We start from the raw sequence: 14,970 nt of genomic DNA, 5'->3' as shown, positions 1-14,970 counted from the left end.
ATGGGATATACATTGCCATGAGACACACACACACGCACGCACATACACATGCACAGAGACTTTGAACCTACCGGTACTTTGAGTTAAGAGCTTAGATCGGGCCCAAAACATCAAGCCAGACCCTACCCGAGCCCATGCACGTTGTGTCCGAGCCCGGCCCGGCCCGACACAACACAACACATTAACATAACTGTAATTATGAGCCCGAGCCCTATTTAAACCCGACCATTTTTTTAATACGTGGGCCGTTATAACCAGGGGCGGTGCCAGATATTTTTTTAACGCAGGTGCTGAGGGGGGTGCTAGATATATAGCCTATATAAATACTATTACAAAAACTGGCCACTTAATATTTAATATTTAATTATTTTAATTGACACAATTAAAGTCTTAATTTTATTAAATTGACCAAGCACAACATTCAGCATTCAATCAAATATTGAATAAAGATGTATTATCATTGGGCTAATAATGTTATTTCAACATAATATCTCGTTATTTCGACATAATATGTGTGCGTGCAACAAGCTAGATGTGCATTTGTAAATCCGGTGACGCGTGCATTGATTTTATTAATAAACTAGTGTTTTCTGTCGGCTGCAAAGATGAAGTTGGCGATCGCCATCTCCGTAGTGAACGCGCCTATCGAGAGAAATGCACATGGATTACATAAATCAGAGAGTAGCCTATTTCTTTTCGTTTTGAATTGTTTCGACATTTCAAGACATTTCAAAATTCGATGTATTTCTCATGTCTGTGAGGCATACACTGAGTTTCGGTTAATTTATGATGAGATAGGCTACGCTCCAGTTCACGAGCAATGCAAGTGACAGCGCAGGCGCCTCCATGTCATGTTGCATGATTATTGTCTGCTATATTTGCTTCCTATTTATTAAATCCAGGCAATTGGTTGATAAAAAATGATATAAATTAAGAAACAATTTATACAAAATGAAATTCACTTTAAAGAAAGGCTTTCTACAAAACAAAATTAATGAAGTGGTCAAAATCATGTCTGATCCACTCTATGTCTCCCGATACATTGCACATCATATCTTACTCGTGCTGTTCACTTTTCATAATCAACATAGCCTAAATGGAAAAAAAATAACATTATAATACTTTAACAAATAGCACAAAAAAACTCAAGCATTTTTGGGGGCGGGCCCAGCCCCCTGGCCGCCCAAAACGACGGGTGTGCCTTCAAATCAAGTCATATTGGTGAAAAGGTAGCCCTGACCAAGGAAAGCGAAATCTTTCAAAAATCATCCTTTTAAGGATATGTCTCATGAATGGCGTCAGCGCTGGTCAATACAATAAATCAATGCCGGCGTTGATCATGGAGTGACGCGTCAGCTTCAGCGTTGTCCTGCTCAGCTGAGTCTTGTAAAGTGGAGCTCAAAGTTTAAATTAAATATTAAAATAATTAACAGCTTGTTTCATTACATCTAGCACCTATCTGTGAATGCATCCGCATTTTTACATTTCCGTTGAATGAACAGTTTAATGACTGAGTGACAGTCTCTAATGCGCAGAGACTTTCAATGTCAATACTGGTGAAATATCAGCAGAAAGCCTCTCGTAAAGTGAGATTCAAGGAATTAACTGTTATATAACAATGGTCTAACAAGGTCATTGTCAGGTTTATTGTGTTTATTATATTATGTGGACCCCCGACCCTTATTTTGACGTGTCTTCATTTTAATCCACTTCGTTTTAACGCACTTTTTAGTTTCGGTTTCATTACTGAACATACTCGTCTTTGTGCCTGCTGACCACAGCGTAACACTTATTTATTTAGCAATAAATAAATGGAGATAAAAACGCATATCGAGTTGAGTCACTCAAAATTATCTCAAGGGAAATTCCTTCAGCACGACAGCCCTACTTGTTTCCTGGCTATTTTGACAGTACTGACGTAATCACAGACTTGCTCATCCCGATTTAAAATCTTAAATATCAAACATGTTTGATATGATCGGGGCGAGCCCGATTTGTGTGAGAGCAGATCGGGAGGTGCAAGATTCGATCTGTGAACGCCTCACATTACCAGATAATCTGCGCCGAACATCGGAACCGATCAAGGTCCTCGACAAGATTTTTTCTCCGATTCTCGGGAGGGGGAAATCGGGCATAAATCGGCCTAAAACTCCTGTAGTGTGAGCCAGGCATTAGACTCCATTCTGCTCATAGACAGTGCTCCAGTGCTCCATATCAACAATGACCGCGCCGGTCCACGCGGACTATGATTGACAGCTCACTCACGAGCGAGGGCGGGTCTGTGTTGAAACGCTGCTGTCAATCAACAATCGTGGGGGGGGGCGTCCGACCGTGTGACGCCACAAAATCGAACGGCTTGATTTGAGATGGGGGGAAAACAAGAAGATTAAAAAAAAGCACTGGATGGATTTTTATCATTTTATGATGGTTGTGTACAGGCACTGCCAACACACATTTCAGTACAATCAACTTGTAAAAGTGCATGTACCATTATTTGACCCCTTTAAACATTTTTTACATTTGTACCTACATTCAGACATGCTAAGACTATTTCTGACAATTAAACACCATGTTTTCCTTTTCCTTTTTTAAAAGACCTCCCCAGTTTTTTTGTAACATAGAATCACTCCCAAGATAAACTCCCAGATATTTTATTCCATCACTTTTCCAGGACAGGCCTCCTGGTAATTTAGGAGGACCAGCCCATTTACCACATATCAATGTTTCTCTTTTTGACCAATTTACTTTGGCCAAAGAAATAAGGCAAAAATGATCAATAATTTTCTTTACTGTAACCCATTAGTAGGAATTAACACCTACTAATGAAAATGGAAAAATATCTACTTGGGGTCCAATCTTTAGATTCCAAAGTGAGAAAGTTTAGCAGCGGTTATGATGATTATATCAAGAGATTCCTGCCAGTCCTGTTCTCTAAATGAGTCAATGGCTGAAGACTCTCACCCTCACCCTTTGTCTTTATGCATTTCCTGACCATTAAGCTCAATGTACAGCTGTGCTTTTGTCTCTGTGATCATGTGAAGGTATGGGTGATACTGTCAGGCTGATTGGATCATTTGAATGATAGTATTATGCTGATTGGGTCTGTCTCTCTTGAGCAAGCCAGATAACCTGCCAAACTGGTTTTCATTTGATAGAATCAAATCATCCCTATGCTTTGTCTTGATTTGTCTCCACCTCCAAAAGTCCCTCCCCCTTGGAAGGTATATAACTTACAATGTATAGTGTTTGAGTTAGACTTGATGATGATGAACTACAGACTTGATGAACTACAGACTTGAAAGAATAAATCTCTGCTTATAAGATATCTGCTTATAACCCCTTACAGGAGAAAAACATTTTCAAGGACCCCCTCATATTTATAACAGTGACCGAGCCCAAAGTTAATGTGGGTAAATAAATATTGTTTTTGTTTTTTTTTTGCACAAAATGGTCTCCACCAAAGGACGTATGCAGGGTTTTCTAAATACTGAGGTCCCAAAACTTATCTTGCTAGGGGGGGTTATCTTGATTGGGAAAAGTTATCTTATGTGTTGTTAAATTTACCTTATATCCATTGTAATTAGAAAAGAAAAACATACAGTATATTTGTGTTAAATAGGAATCCATTGTAATAAATGTTAATTTCATCTTGGGCACAGTATGCTTGATCACCACGTATCACACATGACCAGCATCGGCCAAAAGTGAGCCTACGTGGTGACTTGCAACACAGACAAGCTACGCTTAAACACTACGTGCAAAGACCCGAGGCCCAGAGAGAAGGAAATGAAAAGTGGAATAAAGTCGTTATTTTTGTTTGTTTTTGCGCACAAAAAGTATTCTCGTCGCTTGATAAACTTAAGATTGAGCCACTGGAGTCACTTGGACTATATTAACGATGTCTTTAATACATTTTCTGGGCCAGCAAGTTTCAGTCCCTTAGAAGCCTATGGAGGAGTTAGACAACTCTCAGATTTAATCAAAAATATCTTAATTTGTGTTCCGAAGATGAACGAAGGTCTTACGGGGTTGGAACAACATGAGGGTGAGTAATTACTGACAGAATTTTCATTTTTGGGTGAACTATCCCTTTAAAACTTCTATTGTAAAACAGCTGTTTAGTTAAACTATTTACATCTTATCTCGCACTTTATGATCATTAACTGAAGCATCATGCAGGAATTTGAGAAACTGAGAAAGTTTAGCAGCGGTTATGACGATTATATCAAGAGATTCCTGCCAGTTAGGGATGGGCGATATCTTATCGTTTGCGGTATACCGTTGAAAATTCTCCTCACGGTAAAAATTTGTCTCCTCACGATAATAACGATAAGTCTAATTGATGACGTAGTTTTGTGCGTGCGCGCGCACGCCCGATTCACTGTTCACGTGCGGAGTGAAAACAAGCATGGCGGAAGGCGGACGTGAGGCTGAGGAGGAGCTTGTTGTTAAGCGAGGAGCTACCTCCACAATTTGGAACTGGTTTGGTTATAGAAAATCAGATGAGGAGCAAACTACCGTAATATGCAAAGTTTGCAGAAAAACGGTGGTTACAAAGAGTCCAATTTGTTCCACCATCTGAAACACAAACACAAACCGGAGTATGAAGAATGTCTGAAAATACGCGAGGCAACGGAGGCGAAAACTACAAGTGGACCTAGGGGTAAGAAAATTCCCACCCAGATGAAAATTGCCAGCGTATTTGCTAATTGCGTCCCTTATGATAAGCAAAGTAAACGATGGAATGAATTGACGGAAGCAGTGGCGTTTTGTTTGACAAAAGACATGTTGCCATTCCAAACTGTCGAAAAAGAAGGATTCAAGCGAATGATCCATAAACTGGACCCAATATACAACATGCCCTCAAGGAAGTACTTTTCCAAAACAGCCCTGCCAGCGATGTATGAAGAGTGCCGCGGTAGGGTACAAACATCACTGTCTACGGGTGATTTTTATGCTTCAACTGCCGACATGTGGAGTAGCAGAGCGACTGAGCCGTACATTAGCCTTACGGTCCACTACATAACGAGTGACTGGAGTTTGAACAGCTGTTGCATCCAGACAAGTTTTTTCCCAGATGACCACACGGGTGAAAACATCGCGAGTGGCTTGAAGCAGTTTCTTCAAGAATGGAATTTAGATGAGGAGAAACAGGTGTGCCTAACAACGGACAGCGGGGCCAATATACTAAAAGCAGCCACTCTAAACATGTGTCTTGCTTTGGCCATTGTCTACACATTGCTATTGGTAAGTTTACTCTTTCTCTCTTAGTGTCAGTATATTTAAAGGGATAGTTCACTTTGAAATTAATTTTTGATATGTTTTAGCTTACCTCAAGGACATCCAAGATGTAGGTGTCTTTGTTTCCGCAGTAGTTTCAATTTTGATATTTTTAGGTCAAACCGTTCTTGTCTGTCAGTCATATAATACAGGTCTATGGTCACTGTCTCAAAACACAAGCACAGAGTCTAAATTAAAACAATTCCCCACGTCCAAATGAAACAATTCCCCATCATAAGTACACATTGATGGCCTAAGACACGAAACGAGCGGTTTGTGTGAGAAAACGAACAGTATTTATATCGTTGTTATCTCTTGAAAACAGCACACGTCCAAATGATCTGACGGCGCGGGCGGGTATAGATATATACATAGATGTCGCCTTGGCTACTGCAGTTCATTGGAACGAAACCGTAGCCAAGCGACATCTAGTGTATATATCTATACCCGCCCGCTGGCGGGTATAGATGTATACAGTGCTTTAAGTGGCCCAAAAGAGGTGCCGGTACTCTATTATTTTTTTTATTTTTTTTTATTATTTTTTTTGCTGACTCCCTTCCTCCCCTGAGGTAACAACAACGGAAGGGGTTTTATATACAGCAGTCAACAGACGACCTTATAAAAAATAATAAATCCTTTTATTAGTTTGTGGATTTGTTTGAGCTAGAAAGAGCTACTGAACATAAATAAAATGTGCAAAATGGTATTGAAAAAATACCCTTAGAAAGAGCTACTGTAGAAAGAGCTACTGAACATAAATAAAATGTGCAAAATGGTATTGAAAAAATACCCTTAGAAAGAGCTACTGTAGAAAGAGCTACTGAACATAAATAACGAGCTCGAACTTCTCACCACACCGGCACCCAGTTTGCAAGTCTAAATTAGTTGCTTACATTTAAAAAATGAGCATACAATAGCATTAAAAGTATTTTTAATGAACATAAAGGTCCATGTTTAGTAAAAATCTTCACGAAACTTAATGAAATATTTAGTAAATATATAAGATATTGTTAATTTATTTTGTATACACAGTCTCATATCCATATATTTTGTTTTATTGTCACGAGTAATAATCTCAGGGTTTACTGGGTTTTACACGATTCTGTTTGTAGTGTGTTATTGGTGGTGGTGTACTAAAATAAACATTGTCACGTGTGTATAGCTTTCATCTTCTCACCGCTGATTCCTGATGGTTTAGAGGACAATTACTCGAGTCGCCCCTATCGTTAGTACAACGGCGAGCGCGTCAAGTATAAACACCTCGTCCATTTGGGGAGGTGCGCGGATTGCGCGCGCAGTCTGCGGAGACTCGCGCTGCGGAGCCAGGCGAAAGTATAAACAAGGAGGAAGCGTGCATTGTGAAGTAAAGCGGCAGCGCAGACAAAGGATTAAAACAGATGTGCAAACGAGCGTACCGGTACGCTAAAAGCACGTTCTGGGCGCACGGACAGGTGGCGGTACGCTCAAGAGCTATATTTGGAAGTGGCGGTACTGAGTACCGGCGCGTACCGGCCCACTTAAAGCACTGGATGTATACACTAGATGTCGCCTTCGCTACTGCAGTTCATTGGAACGAAACCGTAGCCAAGGCGACATCTATGTATATATCTATACCCGCCCGCGCCGTCAGATCATTTGGACGTGTGCTGTTTTCAAGAGATAACAACGATATAAATACTGTTCGTTTTCTCACACAAACCGCTCGTTTCGTGTCTTAGGCCATCAATGTGTACTTATGATGGGGAATTGTTTCATTTGGACGATGGGGAATTGTTTTAATTTGGACTCTGTGCTTGTGTTTTGAGACAGTGACCATAGACCTGCATTATATGACTGACAGACAAGAACGGTTTGACCTAAAAATATCAAAATTGAAACTACTGCGGAAACAAAGACACCTACATCTTGGATGCCCTTGAGGTAAGCTAAAACATATCAAAAATTAATTTCAAAGTGAACTATCCCTTTAATGCATGCACACCTAGCAAACATGAGCTTAATATTAACTGTATTTATGTATTTGTTTCTGCATTAGTAATGTGACTATGCAGTATTTTGAACAGTAATTCATTACATTAGCTAATGTTTATATTATGTGCATTTAATATTAAATGTTCATTTATTTTAATTTGAACTGAACTTTAACTTTTTTCTTTTAACTTTTTTTTGTTTTTGTTTGTTTTTTGTTTTATTTATTTATTGTATTCTTGTGCAAAAGAAAAATAAATAAATACATAAAAATAAACAAATAGTTTTGTTGTTGTTTTGCAGAGAGAAGCATGAGGGATACCAGGATTGACAGAGCTGTGGGAGTCTGTAAGAAGATTGTCAGTGTTTTTTCGCACAGCTGGAAAAAGCAGCGAACACTCAAAGATGCTCAAGTAGAACTTGGCCTTCCGCCACACAAACTTGTGACTGAATCGGCAACACGATAGGGATCAAGGCAGAAGATGATCGAGCGGATACTTGAGCAAGAGAAGGCCATAACGCAAGTCCTGGCTGCTGACAGGTCAACCAGGCATCTGGTGCCTACTTGGCAGGATATTGATGTCCTAGACTCTTGTCAGTAAAGCACTTGGGCCTCTTCTTGATTTTACAGATGCCCTCTCTTCTGAAAACTATGTCACAGTGTCATGCTTGAAGCCTACTCTTCACCTATTCAACAATGAGCTGCTGCAGGGGAAAGATGAAGACACAGATCTCACCAGGACAATTAAAAGTTCAATATTGGACTACATGAACACCAAATATGGTGACCAAGAGGTTCAGGAACTGATCAACATGGCAACAATTCTTGATCCACGCTTCCGCACTCAGTATATGAGTCAAGAAGAGATCCTGGTCATCAAAGCCAGAGTAGTCAGAGAGGTGGAATCCTTTTCTGTCATGCCAAGTGATGCTGGCTCTTCTACCCCTGTAACGTCATCTGAATCAACAAAAGAAGCTCAGAGTGCATCTAAAAGGCAGAAGAAGAGTCTTGGAAGTTTTTTCAAGAAACCAGCTGCTGAGATGACCACCCTTTCTGAAACAGAGAAAATTGAGGCTGAATTAAACAACTACCTGCATGGGCCACCTGCATATGGTGAAAGCAATCCCCTTATGTGGTGGAAGGTACATGAGGTGAATTTCCCTAACATCAGTCGTTTGGTGAAAAAGTACTTGTGCATCCCCGCCACTAGTACACCCTCAGAGAGGGTGTTCAGCGCTGCTGGGAATGTAGTGACATGCCAAAGGTCTCTTCTGAAACCAGCTACAGTGAATATGTTGGTCTTCTTGACCAAAAATCTTAAGGTGTGAGCCCTTTTTGAAAGCTACTGAATCACATTAGTATGTGTGTTATACAACTTGCACTACCAGACATGTTCATGTCAGCCTCATTTCTACATTTTGCAAGAGTATATCAGTGTTTACAGTTTAATTAAACTTTTATTTAAATTTAATTTATTGATTTGTTTTTTAATTTATCATCTTGTTTCGCACTATTTTGTAAACAATCTGAAGACATAGTTGGGATTGTTACTTTTTGATACAGTGTTTGCACTATTTTTACAATTTGTTCCATGGGACAAGAGTGTTGAAAATTTAACTACCTAATTGGTGGTAGCATGTTCCACTTACGTATTATATTTACATTCTAGGAGTGTGTCATTGACTGTTTCACACTGAACTTCTTTACTTTATCAGGTTACTTTAAAATGTTTGTTACTTTATCAGGATTTATTTACAGTTGTACTCTGTTGTAATTTTGAAACACAACTGAAGACATGGTTGGTGATTGTTACGTTTGCTGTTTGCACTATTTTTGTGTGACGGGTCACTCCATCCTACTGTTGCTTCTACACATCACCACGGACAACCATTTGGATCAGGTTTCTTTATTGCTGGAACACAGTATGACAGTTTGGAATCGTGGGTTCAGCAAATAGATCTCGGGACAACAATCCATTATCTCTTTATCTCCAGTGTGGGTAAATGCTATACAAATAAAGGAATGTATTTGTGCTAGTTACAAATGTATGTGATACTACTAATGTGGAATAAATCAAATTAGATATCAAGCATATTCACAACAAAAATGCATAACTTGTATGTCTATGAAACAAAATAAAACTGTGTGTGATCGTATAGTGGTTTTAGAATATCTAGGCTGAATTATAATCTCTACATACAACATACAGTACATTTCAGCAGTACAATAGTGAAACTACTTGATCCATTTTACATTATATTGAAATAACAAAATAAGGAACATTATCATTGCAAACGCAGCACTCGAGCACATGTGTGGCTAATCTCAAGACTACCACGCTGGTCTGCAAGATAGCTAAACTCGACTTGCACACAACAAATAACATGACGATAAAACCATTTACACAACATAAGATTATTACCTGGAACACAGTATGACAGTATCACAGTATCACAGTGTGGAATGGTGGGTTCAGCAAATAGATCTCGGGACAACAATCTAAATAGCATGTAAAGCAAGTGACAATTAGCACGCTAGTTCACATGAAAATATGCTTGGTTGCAAATCTCTAAAACATGGCTTTACAAGACACATAAATCATCAACTAAACTCAAAATAGTTAACTGAAATCATTATAAGTACATTACGTTACAAAATACGAGACATATGTACTTACAATTATAAGAAAACATCGATTGTCCCAGACCTCCCAAATTGCGTGACTTACCCATTATCTCTTTATCTCCAGTGTGGGTAAATGCAACGCAAATCCCACTTTCACACTGAATCAAACTGCCCCTAGATGGCGTAGTTGCATCACTTTTAATATAATTGAACTAGCAACTCTTTTTACTCCGTTACATTTGCACCATGAGAGTATAAATAAATACAGAATCTGTGTTTACATTTTAAACTAGTAATTGATTTTAATTATTATTGTGTAATTGTTGTTGTGTGATGTTTTTCAGCACAGTCACTGGAACAGAACTTAAACATAACATAATCTGATATTTTACAGAAGAAAATAATTTATCGTCATTTGTATCGTTATCGCAATAAATACCTGAAATTATCGTGATACATTTTTTAGGCCATATCGCCCATCCCTACTGCCAATCCTGTTCTCTAAATGAGTCAATTCCTGAGACTCTCACCCTCACCCTTTGTCTTTATGCATTTCCTGATCGGTAAGCTCAATGTACAGCTGTGCTTTTGTCTCTGTGATCATGTGAAGGTATGGGTGATACTGTCAGGCTGATTGGATCATTTGAATGATAGTGTTATGCTGATTAGGTCTGTTTCTCTTGAGCAAGCTAGATAACCTGCCAAACTGGTTTTCATTTGATTGAATCAAATCATCCCTCTGCTTTGTTTGAATTTTGTCTCCACCTCCAAAAGTCCCTCCCCCTTGGAAGATATATAACTTACAATGTATAATGTTTGAGTTAGACTTCATGAACTACAGACTCAGAAGTATAAATCTCTTCTGCTTATAAGATCCATCTCAAGTCTCCTGGTTTTCTGCTTCGATGAAGGAATAATAAAAGTTTCCAACAGGGGTCTCACACCTTGCATTAATCAAAAGAAAAAAAAAGATTAATAACTTTAAATGTGTGTCTGCGCTTGTTTAAATGGTTATCTACAGTACTAACTAAAAAAATAAATAATAATAATAATAATAATAAATATAGCTGCAAGCAGCAATTACAGGGGCCAAGCACAATCAGATGACAAGACATGCCAACATTGCTGAAAGTGTCAGACCAACTGCAACAATGAGCAATTAAAGACATTTAAAGAGGATTTAAGGCAAAATGGCTGAAAAATCATAGAAACAGTAAATAAAAATATGATTTGATGGATTATCACGTTCGACCAATAGGTGGCGCAGTTACAAAACTGATGTGATGTGGTCAGACCCTGACAATGACACATAAAGTTTGGTGTCAATATGTCAAGGCCTTGCAGAGATAAAGCCTGAATAGTGCTTTTGGCATCATGCCTCAACTTTGCGGATGCGCTATATGAAAACGGTTTCGTCTATCGACACGAAATCAATAACTTTTAGTCGGCAAAGTCTGGTGATGATAGGATTTGATTTTTGTGAAAATCGGACAAACAGTCTAGGAGGAGTTCGAAAAAGTAGGTTTTGAATGAAAATCAAGATGGTGGACAGGAAGTTCAGCCAAATAAGGAAAACCTGGTATCTATGTTCTCGGCTTGACCCAGGGAATCTATTAAGACCAGTGGTATTTCAATAGCCAGATTTATTCAAAAGTTATTAGCATTTTTGGAAATGTTGTTATAACTTTTGACCACTAGGTGGCGCTGTCTCTAAATATTTTGAGTACCTTCAGGGGATGGTGCTGATGGCACAATATGAGTTTCGTAATATTACACCAATGCTTTTGTTAAGTATAGCATTTTATTTCACAAAACTGTATTAAAGTCAATGGGAATTTCATGTTTTGTTCTATTATAGCGCCACCAAGAGGCTCAGTCCCACCATTTTTTTTATGTGTCCTCAGAGTGAGCCCATACATTTGTGTGCCAATTTTGGTGAAAATATCTCAATTCACTTCAGAGTTATAGACATTTATATGAAAAAACACGTAAAAAATGACTGACACATGACTTTGATTGGAATTTACTACCCCTAAACATCAATATTTTCGTATTTGGGCATTGCCGTTTAGCTATCGACCTATGTTTCCAAACTTCTGACGGTGGTTTCGTCTCGATCGGACAAGCGGTTTCGAAGATATAGCCAAATGTTTTTTAAGCGCTAAATCACAACGCTACACAAATCGTGAGGCGAAACCTACCATGTTTGGTATCGTAGGACTCGGCAAGGTTTCAGGAGTCTAATTAGATGAGTCTCGTGAAAATAAGTCGACCACACCCAAAGTTATAAGCATTTGAAAAAAAATTCACCACAAGGTGGCGCTGTTTCAAAACTTCTCACGCTCCTTCAGGGCATCGTGCTGATGACCCATACCAAGTTTCGTAACAATCCGTTTATGCGTTCTTAAAATACAGCATTTTAGCACAAAATTCAAAATGGCCGACAGTCAAAATGGCCGATATGGCAAAATTGGATATCAGTCAACTCGGCATGTTGCCCTGAATCTAACAAGACCAATTTTATGATTTTTGGACAAAATGTTCAGAAGTTATAAGCAAAAATAGCCATTTTTCATATCTCCGGACCAGTAGGTGGCGCTGTGCCACATTCACACCTGCCCAAACGAACCGCACCAATGGGGAAAACGTACTCTAGTGCGATTCAACCGAACTAAATGAGGCAGGTGTGAAAGCACCCTGAAACTCTGGGGCATAGGGACATTGGCACATTGGGACCTTCGGTTTCCACATTCTCATCACAACATTCAGCCTCCATGTCCCCTTCCAGCTCACGTTTACGCCTCCTGCATGTAACTGCTCCTTCAACAGCCGGAGCCTCATCAATCTCATCAGGACTGGTTGGAAGAAACCCACATGGGAGTAAAAGATCTCTGTGCAGGACACGCTCAGGGCCTTCACAATTCTCAGGCTGCATAACATTTCTGCATTAGGCTGCTTTACTACCACATAGATGGTGGATTCCCAACGATCTGCAATCTTGTGCTTTCTCCGGATGTTTACATTTCTTAAAAGAATCAAATTGTCATGAGCTCAGGAATCAGAGGAAACAGGAATCTTGTTGATTGGCCTTACGGTTCAAAAGTTATTAGCAAAATAAAAGTGAAACTTTGGACAGGTGGTGGCGCTAGAGGGAATGACTTAGACACACCAAAATTGGTGTATTTAATGTTGGGACTGTCCTCTATCAGAATGTCAAACCAAAACAACTTTCCCGCAATCGGTTCTATGGGCTGCCATAGACTCCCAGTCGGAAGTATAATAATAAGAACGGGAACAGATACAATAGGTGCCTGGCCCCTAATAATTGAACCAGTGAATAAAATTAAATATGAAAGAAAATTAATTAATGAATGAAACAATCAGTTCACTGAAAAGTAACTATATTCACTGAAATTTCTCTCACTTCAATTCAACACTCACGTATCACTTTGCACACATCACATGAGACTATCTTTGCCCCTTTACAAATCACCACTTGAGAACAAAATATATCATTCATCAATGACAATCAAATAAAAAAAAGAAGAAAAAAAGAATGAATCAACCTGTATGTTTAACTCTGAAGTCTGAGTTCAATGCAATTGACTTGCTCAGTTCAGTTCGTGTGAATGTAATGGACTCCGTTCAGTTCATGTGAATATATAATGGACTCGGTTCAGTTCGTGTGGAAGTGATTCAGCTCGTTCGAATGTGAATGCCTACTACAATCTTTGCATGAATGAACGATGAACGATAACAAATATTTTAGAGTCCCCAGATGACGCAATTCCTCCAGAGTGGAATCCAGGTGGTTCTCCCTCACTGCACGAATCCAACACGATCACAGAGCGTTGAGACAATCCAGACTAATGCAATAAAACAGTTCAGACATCTATTTAGAAAAATATAGACGACGATGGATTAGATTAACGATAGGCACACATGTGGCTCACATCTCTCTCTTCAATGAGCTGGCGCGCATGTGACGTCAGCATCCATCACGAAATGCATTTAATATTCATAACTTTTAAACTTAAAACATTATTCCCATTACATAAATGTGCAAACAGGTTTTAACAAGTATATTACTACAATTTAAACGCTTTACATGTGTTCTATTGCACACTTTATACTCAATTACGAACAGCATTAACCATCCACATTTTCTTATATGAACAAACACAAACTTAAGCATTATTTATGAAAATATGAAACAATTGTGACTTACCTAATGCAATAAAACAGTTCAGACATCCATTTAGAAATATATAGACGACGATGGATTAGATTAACGATAACTATAACGATGTGGCTCACACCTCTCTCTTTAATGAGCTGGCACGCATGTGACGTCAGCATCCATTGACGCGACTATTATTTTCGTCCCTCAGTGAAAACAAAATAAAATAAAATAATAATAAAACATATGTCTGAACATTTCATGCATTAGGCAAGGAAAAATATAAAATCAAAACAAAACAAAAAAATCATGCATGAAAATACATAGGAACACAGCCTCTAATAATTGGGTGGGTTACATCCTCCCCTGCTAAAACTCTGATGTCCTCATCAGATACTCAATTTGGTACATGACCCACAAGGCTAAACAACAATTCACTTTGAGTTTGTTGCACTCTCATTTGTTGTTGCATCATTTCAAGTACTTGACTAAAATAATTAGGTTTGGGTTCTACATGTACACCCTGCATCCCACATTGTGCTTTCCAAACAAAATCTTTCATTTTACTTGGGGGTCTCTTCTCTCTTTGGGACCTCCTAAACTCAACATGAGAATCAAGTTTCCCTTCAGCACTCAACTCATCAGGATATACTGATTACGGGATGTACTCATTAACATCATCCACTGAGGATGAAACATCCTGTTGAATTACAGCCTCATGGCCCTCTTCCATGTCGAAGAGTATGCGGCTCAAAAATAATGTTAATAATAATTTCTATCACGCACTCCTCACAACTCCAAGTTTGTCCGCGAGCTGCAAACAACAAACATTTCTCCTCATCCTATAATGCACAGCGCAGCTGACTACGGCAACTGGCTCCAAAAATGCGCAGTTCTTTGGCAGTTGGTTCTGTTC

The sequence above is a fragment of the Abramis brama genome (genome assembly GCF_963993115.1).
Source record: "Abramis brama genome assembly, chromosome: 4".
NCBI lineage: Eukaryota > Metazoa > Chordata > Actinopteri > Cypriniformes > Leuciscidae > Abramis > Abramis brama.
Note: the sequence above shows the minus strand (reverse complement) of the source record.